General features: G+C 39.5%; 1 non-coding gene across 1 annotated transcript; it reads right to left on the bottom strand.

Moving 5' to 3' along the window:
• Positions 1–8049: 8049 nt before the first annotated feature.
• LOC113001783 (small nucleolar RNA R71) lies at positions 8050–8156 on the bottom strand. Its single transcript, XR_003267269.1, has one exon. It is a non-coding gene; the product is annotated as a small nucleolar RNA R71 (small nucleolar RNA).
• Between the last annotated feature and the right edge of the window lie 1481 nt (positions 8157–9637).

The following is a 9637-nucleotide window of genomic DNA, read 5'->3' as shown; positions in this document are numbered from 1 at the left end:
GGTCCCCTTCGCTGAACCTGCACGAGCGTACCTTCTTGTCAAAAGCGTTCTTCACTCGTTTCTGGTATAAACGCCCGTGGCTCATAGCGGCCAGACGCTTGCCTTCTATGAGATTAAGCTGATCGAAACGTGCTTGGGCCCACTCCGACTTCTTTAATCCGGACTCCGCCAAGATTCTTAATGACGGGACTTCCACCTCAAACGGTAGCACAACCTCCATTCTGTATACCAATGAGAACGGTGTTGCCCCGGTTGATGTGCGCACTGAGGTTCGGTAACCATGTAGCGCGAACGGGAGCATCTCGTGCCAGTCCTTGTATGACACAGTCATCTTCTAGATAATCTTCTTGATATTCTTGTTGGCTGCCTCCACTGCTCCGTTCATCTTGGGTCTGTAGGGTGTGGAATTATGGTGTTGGATCTTAAACTCCTCGCACATTTCCCCCATCATCTTGTTATTCAAGTTGGTGCCATTGTCCGTGATAATCTTCCTCGGCAAACCATACCGGCAGATAATCTCCCTCTTGATGAACCTGACCACCACACTCCTCGTGACGTTAGCGTACGAAGCAACTTCGACCCACTTGGTGAAGTAATTGATCGCCACTAGGATGAAACGATGTCCGTTCACAGCTTTGGGCTCTATGGCCCCGATCACATCTATTCCCCACATGGAAAATGGCCACGGTGCAGCCAAAATATTCAGAGGCAGGGGCGGAGCGTTGACATTGTCCGCAAACGTCTGGCATTTGTGACACTTCCTCATATAGAGACAACAATCGCTCTACATGGTGAGCCAGTAGTAGCCCGCCCTTAAGATCTTCCTAGCCATGGCATGCCCGTTAGCATGCGTACCGAAAGAGCCATCATGGACCCCCCCTAGCATGCTCTCAGCTTCTTTAGCGTTCACGCATCAGAGCAAAACCATGTCATGGTTTCTCTTGTATAGTATGCTTCCGCTGAAGAAGAAATCGGCCACCAATCTCCTTAATGTCCTCTTGTTGTTGTCATCAAAAGCCTCTGGTGGGTACTCTTTGCTTTCAACGTATCGCTTGATGTCGAAATACCAAGGCTTACTATCCCACTCCTCTTCCACCAAACAACAATGTGTGGGTCTGCCGCAACACCTGAACTTAATGTACGGTAGGTCTCCATGTGGTGTCAACTGGAACATGGACGCCAAAGTGGCAAACGCATAGCCATTTGATTTTCCTCTTGGGGAACGTGATGGATGGAGATCTCATCAAAGAACTCAGCCAAGTCCTTGATATAGGCCTGGTAGGGTATCAGTTTGTGATCCTTAGTCTCCCATTCTCCTCTCAGCTGGTGAGTTACCAGCGCCGAGTCTCCGTACATCTTGAGTAGCTTGACGTTGAAGTCAATTGCTGCTTGGACGGACGCCCAGAGCGCATGCTTCGTATTCAGCCATGTTATTGGTGTAGTCGAACCCCAGCCTGGCCATGAAAGGTATACATTGATTGTCCAGAGAGACCAATGTTGCCCCAACGCCATGGCCTAGAATGTTTGACGCCCCATCAAACCACATGATCCACTTGTCCATGTCCTTGTCTAGCTTCTCTTTAAATGAGGCCATGATGTCCTCATCTGGGAACTCGGGATGCATGGGTTGATAATCATTGTGAGGATGCTGAGCCAAATAGTCCGCCAAGGCACTTCCCTTTATCGCCTTTTGGGTGACATAGACTATATCGAACTCGGATAGCAAAACCTGCCACCGAGCAATCCGCCCCGTGAGAGCAGGCTTCTCAAAGATGTACCTGACCGGGTCTATCTTGGATATCAGCCAGGTGGTATGGCTCAGCATGTACTGTCTTAAACGGTGGGACGCCCAGACTAAAGCACAACATGTCCTTTCCAGTAGGGAGTAGTTTATCTCATAGGCCGTGAACTTCTTACTCAAGTAGTAGATGACTCGCTCTCTTTTGCCGGACTCGTCATGTTGCCCCAGCATGCACCCCATTGACTCGTCCAAAATTGTCATGTAGAAGATGAGAGGTCTCCCGGGCACTGGCGACATAAGCACGGGAGGGTTCATGAGGCACTGTTTGATTTTTCCAAACGCTTCTTGACAATCCTTGTTCCAGTGGATGGACCGGTTCTTGCGTAAGAGCTTAAACAGCGGCTCACAGATAGCTGTGAGCTATGATATGAATCTGGCAATGTAGTTCAAACGCCCCAGGAAACCTCGGACCTGCTTCTCGGTACGCGGTTCTGGCATCTCCAGGATGACTTTTACCTTTTCGGGGTCCACCTCTATTCCTTTCTGACTTACGATGAAACCCAGTAATTTTCCCGACTTGACCCTGAAGGTGCACTTAGCGGGGTTCAACCTCAATCGATACTTCCTAAGCCTTTCGAACAACTTCCGCAAATTCACAAGGTGTTCCTCCTCAGTTTTAGACTTGGCGATCATGTCGTCTACATAGACTTCGATCTCTCGGTGCATCATGTCGTGGAACAAAGCCACCATAGCCCGTTGATAGGTTGCCCCAGTGTTCTTGAGCCCAAAGGACATCACCTTATAGCATAACGTCCGTCACAGGGTGACGAAGGTGGTCTTTTCCATATCCTCTGGCGCTATCTTTATTTGATTGTAGCCAGAGAAACCGTCCATGAAGGAAAACAAAGCAAAATTGGCCGTATTATCCACGAGGACATCGATGTGCGGCAGAGGGAAATTGTCTTTGGGACTGGCTCGATTTAGGTCCCGATAATCCACACACATTTATACCTTCCCATCCTTCTTAGGGACTGACACAATGTTGGCAACCCATTCCGGGTACCGAGCGACAGCCAAGAAGTCAGTGTCAAATTGTTTCTTTACTTCTTTTATTTTCAGGGACTTCTCGGGCTTCATCCTCCTCAGTTTTAGCTTTACCGGGGAACACTCAGGATTCAGAGGTAATCTATGTTGTACGATGTTAGAACTCAAACCAGGCATATCATGGTACGACCAGGCAAAGATGTCTTGGTAGTCTTTCAGCAGGGCCATTAATTCTTTACAGATGGGTGCGGTCATACCCATGCCTACTTTTACTTCCTTTTTTTCATTGCCGGTTCCTAAGTCTACTAGTTCTGTCTCTTCTTGATGCAGCCTCATCTCTCGGTCCTCCTGAGTGATTGATGTGTCATCATTTTCTCATACTTCTTAACCCTTTTTGTCACCATTTTAATTACTTATTAGCCTTAATTGTCAAATTAAGTATGCAGTTTTATCATTTGGGCCTACTGGATTAATTTTGTGTTTTTAATTTAATTTCAGGAGAATTATAACCAATTGGGCTTGAATCCAGAATTGGGCTTGGACTTGAAGAGAGCAGACTATTTTATTCTACCAAATTTTATCTTATCTAGATTTTATCTTATCTAGATATTATTTAGATTTGATCTCATCTAGATATTATTTCATCTAGATCATATCTTATCTAGATTTTATTTTATTTATGGGCTTGGATTTAAAACAGATTTGTAAGCTTTGGGGCTGAAAACTATATAACAGCACCAAGGTTCTAGTTTAGGCTCTCTTTTCTCTCTCTGTCCTCTCTCTTTTTTTTCGTTTTAGTTTTAGAGTGCTACTCTCAACTCGTTTTAGTTTCTTTTTCGTTTTGGAGAATAATTCTAGTTTTCTTCATTTCTACTACAATTTCGTTTTCTATTGATTAATGGAAGGCTAAGTCTCCAACATTGTTTTCTCTTGAGGATCAACTACAACTCTCTTTGAGGTTCTATTATTACTATTAAATTCTGATCAGTTTTTCCTCTTCACCAATTACTCTGTATTTGTTGCTATTAATTCATGCATGCTTAGTGCTTGATTAATTCTCTCCCCCTTTGTCAACATCAAAAACAAATCATGAATAGAGAGGAGAAAAAATGTTACCACTTGTTACAATGTATAAAAATCAAGTGATACCAAAAGGCATTAAAACAAACTATTTTGCACTCACAAAAACACAATCACAATCAAATTCAATCATCAAACATTTCAAATCAAATTAATTAAATTAACAATCAACTAACTATGCACAATAATTTCTATTCAAAAAAAAAATTCAAATTTCAATTTTCAATTTTCAAATTTTAAATTTTAAATTTTAAATTTCAAATTTCAACTTCCAACTTCAACCTTTAGTAACTTCCCCCTTCCAACTTCCAACTTCCAATCTCCATTTTCAACTTTCAACTTCCAATAACTTTCATTTCCAACTTCCAACTTCCAGTAACTTCCACTTCCAACTTCCAACATCCAAATTTTAATTTCAAATTTTAATTTTCAATTTTCAAATTTAACTTTTCAAATTTCAATTTTCAAATTCAAATTTCAAATTTCAATTTCAAAATTTCCTTTTCTAAATTTGAAATAGTTTTCTTAAAATATGAAACTAATTTGAAAAGTTTAATAGATTCTTTAAAAACAATCAAAAACTCAATCAGGAACAAACATCAAATACAATCAAACACACAATCAAAAATACAATCAATCAATCATCAAACACAAATTCAATTACAATCATCAAGAACAGTCTAAACTCAAGTAGAAAACAAGCATCAAAAGTAATCAATCAAAGACAAGTAACCTGTTGGTATCATTTGATATTACTTGTTGGGGTTGTTGATCAAGTGGCCTTTGTTTGTTGTCTCCATAAATCGCATATTCACTTTTCTTGGGGAGAAATGTGGCCGTTGTTTGTTGTCTCCATAAATCACATATTCATTTATCTTGGGGAGAAATATGAATAAACTTTGATGCATGCCATGTGTTTGAAAAATTGCTATCAATGTATCGACTTTGCTCTTCTCCATTTTCATAGTTTTTCATCATGATACCTAGACTTATGATTTTCTTCTCTGAATCACTTGAATAATTTATGACATTATCTTCCCAAGTGATATATTCTTTCTTTTCTTTCTTCTCTTTGAAATTCATCTTGTCGAATTTTTCCCTTCTTCTTTTAAACATAGGACAAACGAATCTCATGTGCCCAAGTTGATCGCACTCAGCATTTTGGGGCTAAAGAAGAACCTTCTTCTTTCTTCTTTCATCATCATCTTCTTTCTTCTCTAGTTTTTTTTATGTAGTTGCATTTCTCTCTACCATTGTAGGAATAAATGAATCAAATTCAATGGCTTCCCATATCTTTAGATCTATGGCTTCTATAAAGATCTGCATTCGGGTTTTCCAATAATGATAACCCTCACCATTGAACATAAGAGCCTATTGATATAATTTCCCTCAGGAAATGGAAATTTGGATGAGGCCATATCTATTCTTGAAGTTTTTAAACTTTATACAAGAATCCTGCTCTGATACCACTTGTTGGACCTTGTGGCCTCAATAATCTTAAGAGGGATAGGCTTAGAATGCAGAAGAAGCAACAACAATCAATTTAACAATGTTCTTTAAACATGCAAGGCACAATTGATTGCAACAAAATAAATGAGATCAGGGAAGAGAGAATGCAAACACAATTTTATACTGGTTCGGCCACTTCCCGTGCCTACGTCGAGTACTCAAGCAACCCACTTGAGATTTCCACTGTCTTTGTAAAATCCATTACAAAGTCTGAACCATACAGGGACAACCCATCCCTTGTGTTCAGGAATCCTTTACAACAAGAGACTTACAGTCTCTTAACCAATCTCATTGAATAAGGAGAATGGAAGAAGAATTCTCTCTTCAAGAGAAGAATATTACAATGAAGATCATGTAAGAATCCTTATTGATTTTGCAAGTGTTTGGTCAAGGATTTCTTTTGAGAGAGCATTTGACAATGAAGTTCTTTTGGAATCTCTCTCATTGTCTTTTGAGAGGATAAGACATTTTGGACCAGCAAAACTCTTTCTTCAATTTCGTCCCAAGTCACACATATATATAGGCCTTTGATGGCCATTCAAAATTCAAATGATAAGATGTGACTGTTGGCGATATTCCTTGAAAATCCTCTCTGGTAATCGATTACATAATTAGTGTAATCGATTACACAGTTGTTTTTCTTGAATAGTTGTGACCCTTCATTTAAAATTTGAATTCCCAACGTTCAGAGTCTCTGGTAATCGATTACATATGATGTGTAATCGATTACACACTTTCAAACCATTGGTAATCGATTACATGTGCCTTGAATGACTTGAAACCTTTCATTGTGAGGCAAGGCTTGATCTTGAAGAAATCTTGAATCAAGGCTTTGTTTGTTGAAACAATCTTGTATTAATCTTGAAGCAAAATGAGCCTTGTTTGATTCTTCTTTTGACATCATCAAAATCATGTATACATACATTCACAATTAATTGGTGTATGTGTTGCTTAATCACATAATGAATGCCTTATGTTAAATTTCGCTTAGTAATTTAATTTAGGGTTGGATTAAGTGGTTGAACTGATAAAGGATAAACTCTCGTAACCTAGGATAAGAGACTTGCTTGTGAATCAAGGGGAAGCAACGTGTTTGAATTATGATATTTTCTAATTCACATCTATTCGCTGTTTAATTTACAAAAGCGAACACTATTTTCCTACTATCTGTTATGAACGTTTGGTTGACCATTGCTCGTTGGGATACGACCTAGGATCACTTCCTAGATACTGTATTTTTAATGTTTATTTGATTCGGGTACGACCTCGACCAAATTTGGCGCCGTTGTTGGGGAGCAGTGGGCCAAAGGTTTATAATAGCTAGTGATTCATGTTTTATGTTTAGTTGTTTTACGTTTACTTCTTTTGTTTAGTGTGTTCGTGTTGTGTTATTGTGGTATTTTGTTTTATTTCATGTTTTGTTTTGCAATTTAGTAGTACCCCTTGTTCAGCACTTTTCCTGTTTTAGTTTATTGTTTTGCTGTGAATAGTGCTTAGCGACAGAATTAGATACTGATTCTGCGTTACTGTTCACACAACATTACATTAGCGACGACTGTTTACAATTTAATTGGCGATTTTTGTTTTCATAGTTAGGGTTGTTATTTTTGGCTGAATTTTTGTGTGGGAAGTTCTTTTGACTCATATTTTGTGTGAAAAATACCAGGAACACTTGATGTGGCTGGATTAGAGAGATTCAAAAAAAATTTTGAGAACTTATTTTTAGCAAAACTTAAAACAGCCATAACTTTTGCTCTGGATATCAGAACGACTAATATTATACATGTGTTTGGGGTAGAAAAAAATTTCCCATATTGTGGAAACCCAGCAGAGCTTGTTTGAGGTCTCTAACTAGCCAAATTCGCCTGTTTACTAATTTTTGTTTTTTATTTTTCAAGTTTTATTATTCTATTTTTCTAAAATTTCCTTAGGCAGTTTCCATAGTTAGACTTTGAATTTTTGTTTGAAATTTTTTGTGCTATCTTTTCATGATTTTAGGGTGTTCCTCACAAAATTTCAGCTCATTTTGATATCGTTTGAGTGTAGTTGTAGTTTTACCCCCTTGTTAGGTGCTTGTTGAGAAACACATTATTTGCTGCATATAGTGCATGACTAGGGGCAATCCAGGTGATTTACAACCCTTTGATCCTGAAATAGATAGAACCTTTCATAGATTAGTTAGGCATAGTGTGCATCCTGGTCATTCTGTGCATTTTGAACATTCTGAGCATTTTGTTGAAGGTGATTTTGAATATTCTGATTTTGAACATTCCACTACTAATTTTTATACTGAGAACATGGCTCAACCTTCACCTCGTGAGAGGAATATAAGGGAGATGGTTGCACCTAATTTCACTTATGAAAGCTTGTGCATTCAATATCCTAATGAGGGTGTTCCATATGTTCTCAAGACTGGACTAATACATTTGCTGCCCAAGTTTCATGGTCTTGCAGGTGAAGATCCTCTTAAGCATCACAAGGAGTTTCATATTGTTTGTTCCACCATGAAGCCCCCTGATGTCCAGGAAGATCATATCTTTCTAAAGTCTTTTCCTCATTCTCTGGAGGGAGTGGCAAAAGATTGGCTATACTACCTTGCTCCCAGGTCCATTTTTAGCTGGGATGACCTTAAGAGGGTGTTCTTGGAGAAATTCTTCCCTGCATCTAGGACCACTGCCATTAGAAAAGACATTTCTGGCATCAGGCAACTTAGTGGAGAAAGCTTGTATGAGTACTGGGAAAGATTCAAGAAATTGTGTGCAAGCTGTCCTCACCACCAGATTTCTGAGCAGCTTTTTCTCCAATATTTTTATGAAGGATTCAGTAACATGGAGAGAAGTATGATAGATGCTGCCAGTGGTGGAGCCCTTGGAGACATGACCCCTGCTGAAGCCAGAAATTTAATTGAGAAGATGACTTCAAACTCCCAACAATTTAGTGCCAGAAATGATGCTATTGTCATTAGAGGAGTGCATGAAGTAGCCACGAATTCATCTTCATCAGCTGAGACTAAGAAGCTTGAAGGTAAACTAGATGCCTTGGTTAACCTGGTAACCCAACTGGCCATGAATCAAAAATCTGCACTTGTCGCCAGACTCTGTGGTTTATGCTCCTCTGCCGACCACCACACAGACCTTTGCCCTTTTGTGCAACAATCTGAAGCAATTGAACAGCCTGAAGCTTATGCTGCAAACATCTACAATAGACCTCCTCAACCTCAGCAGCAAAATCAGCCACAACAGAACAATTATGACCTCTCCAGCAACAGGTACAATCCCGGGTGGAGGAATCATCCCAACTTTAGATGGTCGAATCCTTCACAACAACAGCAACAACAACAACAACCTTATTTTCAGAATGCTGCTGGCCCAAGCAGACCATATGTTCCTCCACCAATCCAGCAGCAACAACAACAACAACAATCCCAGAAACAACATACAATTGAGGCTCCTCCGCAACCTTCCCTTGAAGAACTTGTGAGGCAAATGACTATGCAAAACATGCAGTTTCAACAAGAGACCAGAGCCTCCATTCAGAGCTTAACTAATCAAATGAGACAATTGGCTACACAATTAAATCAACAACAGTCCCAGAATTCTGACAGATTACCTTCTCAATCTGTCCAGAATCCCAAAAATGTGAGTGCCATTACATTGAGGTCGGGAAAGCAGTGTCAAGGACCTCAACCAGCAACATCCTCCCCATCTGCAAATGAACCTGCCCAACTTCACTCTACTCCAGAAAAAGATGATGACAAAAATTTAAAGAGTAAGTTACCTAACAATTTCTATGCAGGTGAATCTTCCACTGGTAATTCTGATTTATAGAAGTAGCATATCCCTCTTCCATTCCCTCCAAGAGAAATTTCCAACAAAAAAAAATGGAAGAGGTAGAGAAGGAGATCTTGGAAACATTTAGAAAAGTAGAGGTAAACATACCTCTGCTGGATGCAATAAAGCAAATTCCAAAATATGCTAAATTCTTGAAGGAGCTGTGCACTAATAAGCGGAAGCTTAAAGGAAGTGAAAGAATTAGTATGGGCAGAAATGTCTCCGCATTGATTGGTAAATCTGTTTCCCAAATCCCTGAAAAATGTAAAGATCCAGGTACATTCAACATACCTTGTATTATAGGGAACAGTAAGTTTGACAATGCCATGCTAGATTTAAGAGCTTCTATTAGTGTTATGCCTCTGTCTATTTTTAATTCTCTATCTCTTGGTCATTTGCAGTCAACTGATGTGGTGATTTATTTAGCTAATAG

This window comes from Glycine max, chromosome 5 (assembly GCF_000004515.6).
Source record: "Glycine max cultivar Williams 82 chromosome 5, Glycine_max_v4.0, whole genome shotgun sequence".
Lineage (NCBI taxonomy): Eukaryota > Viridiplantae > Streptophyta > Magnoliopsida > Fabales > Fabaceae > Glycine > Glycine max.
The sequence above is the reverse complement of the archived record's forward strand: the minus strand, read 5'-3'. Positions and strand labels throughout refer to the sequence as shown.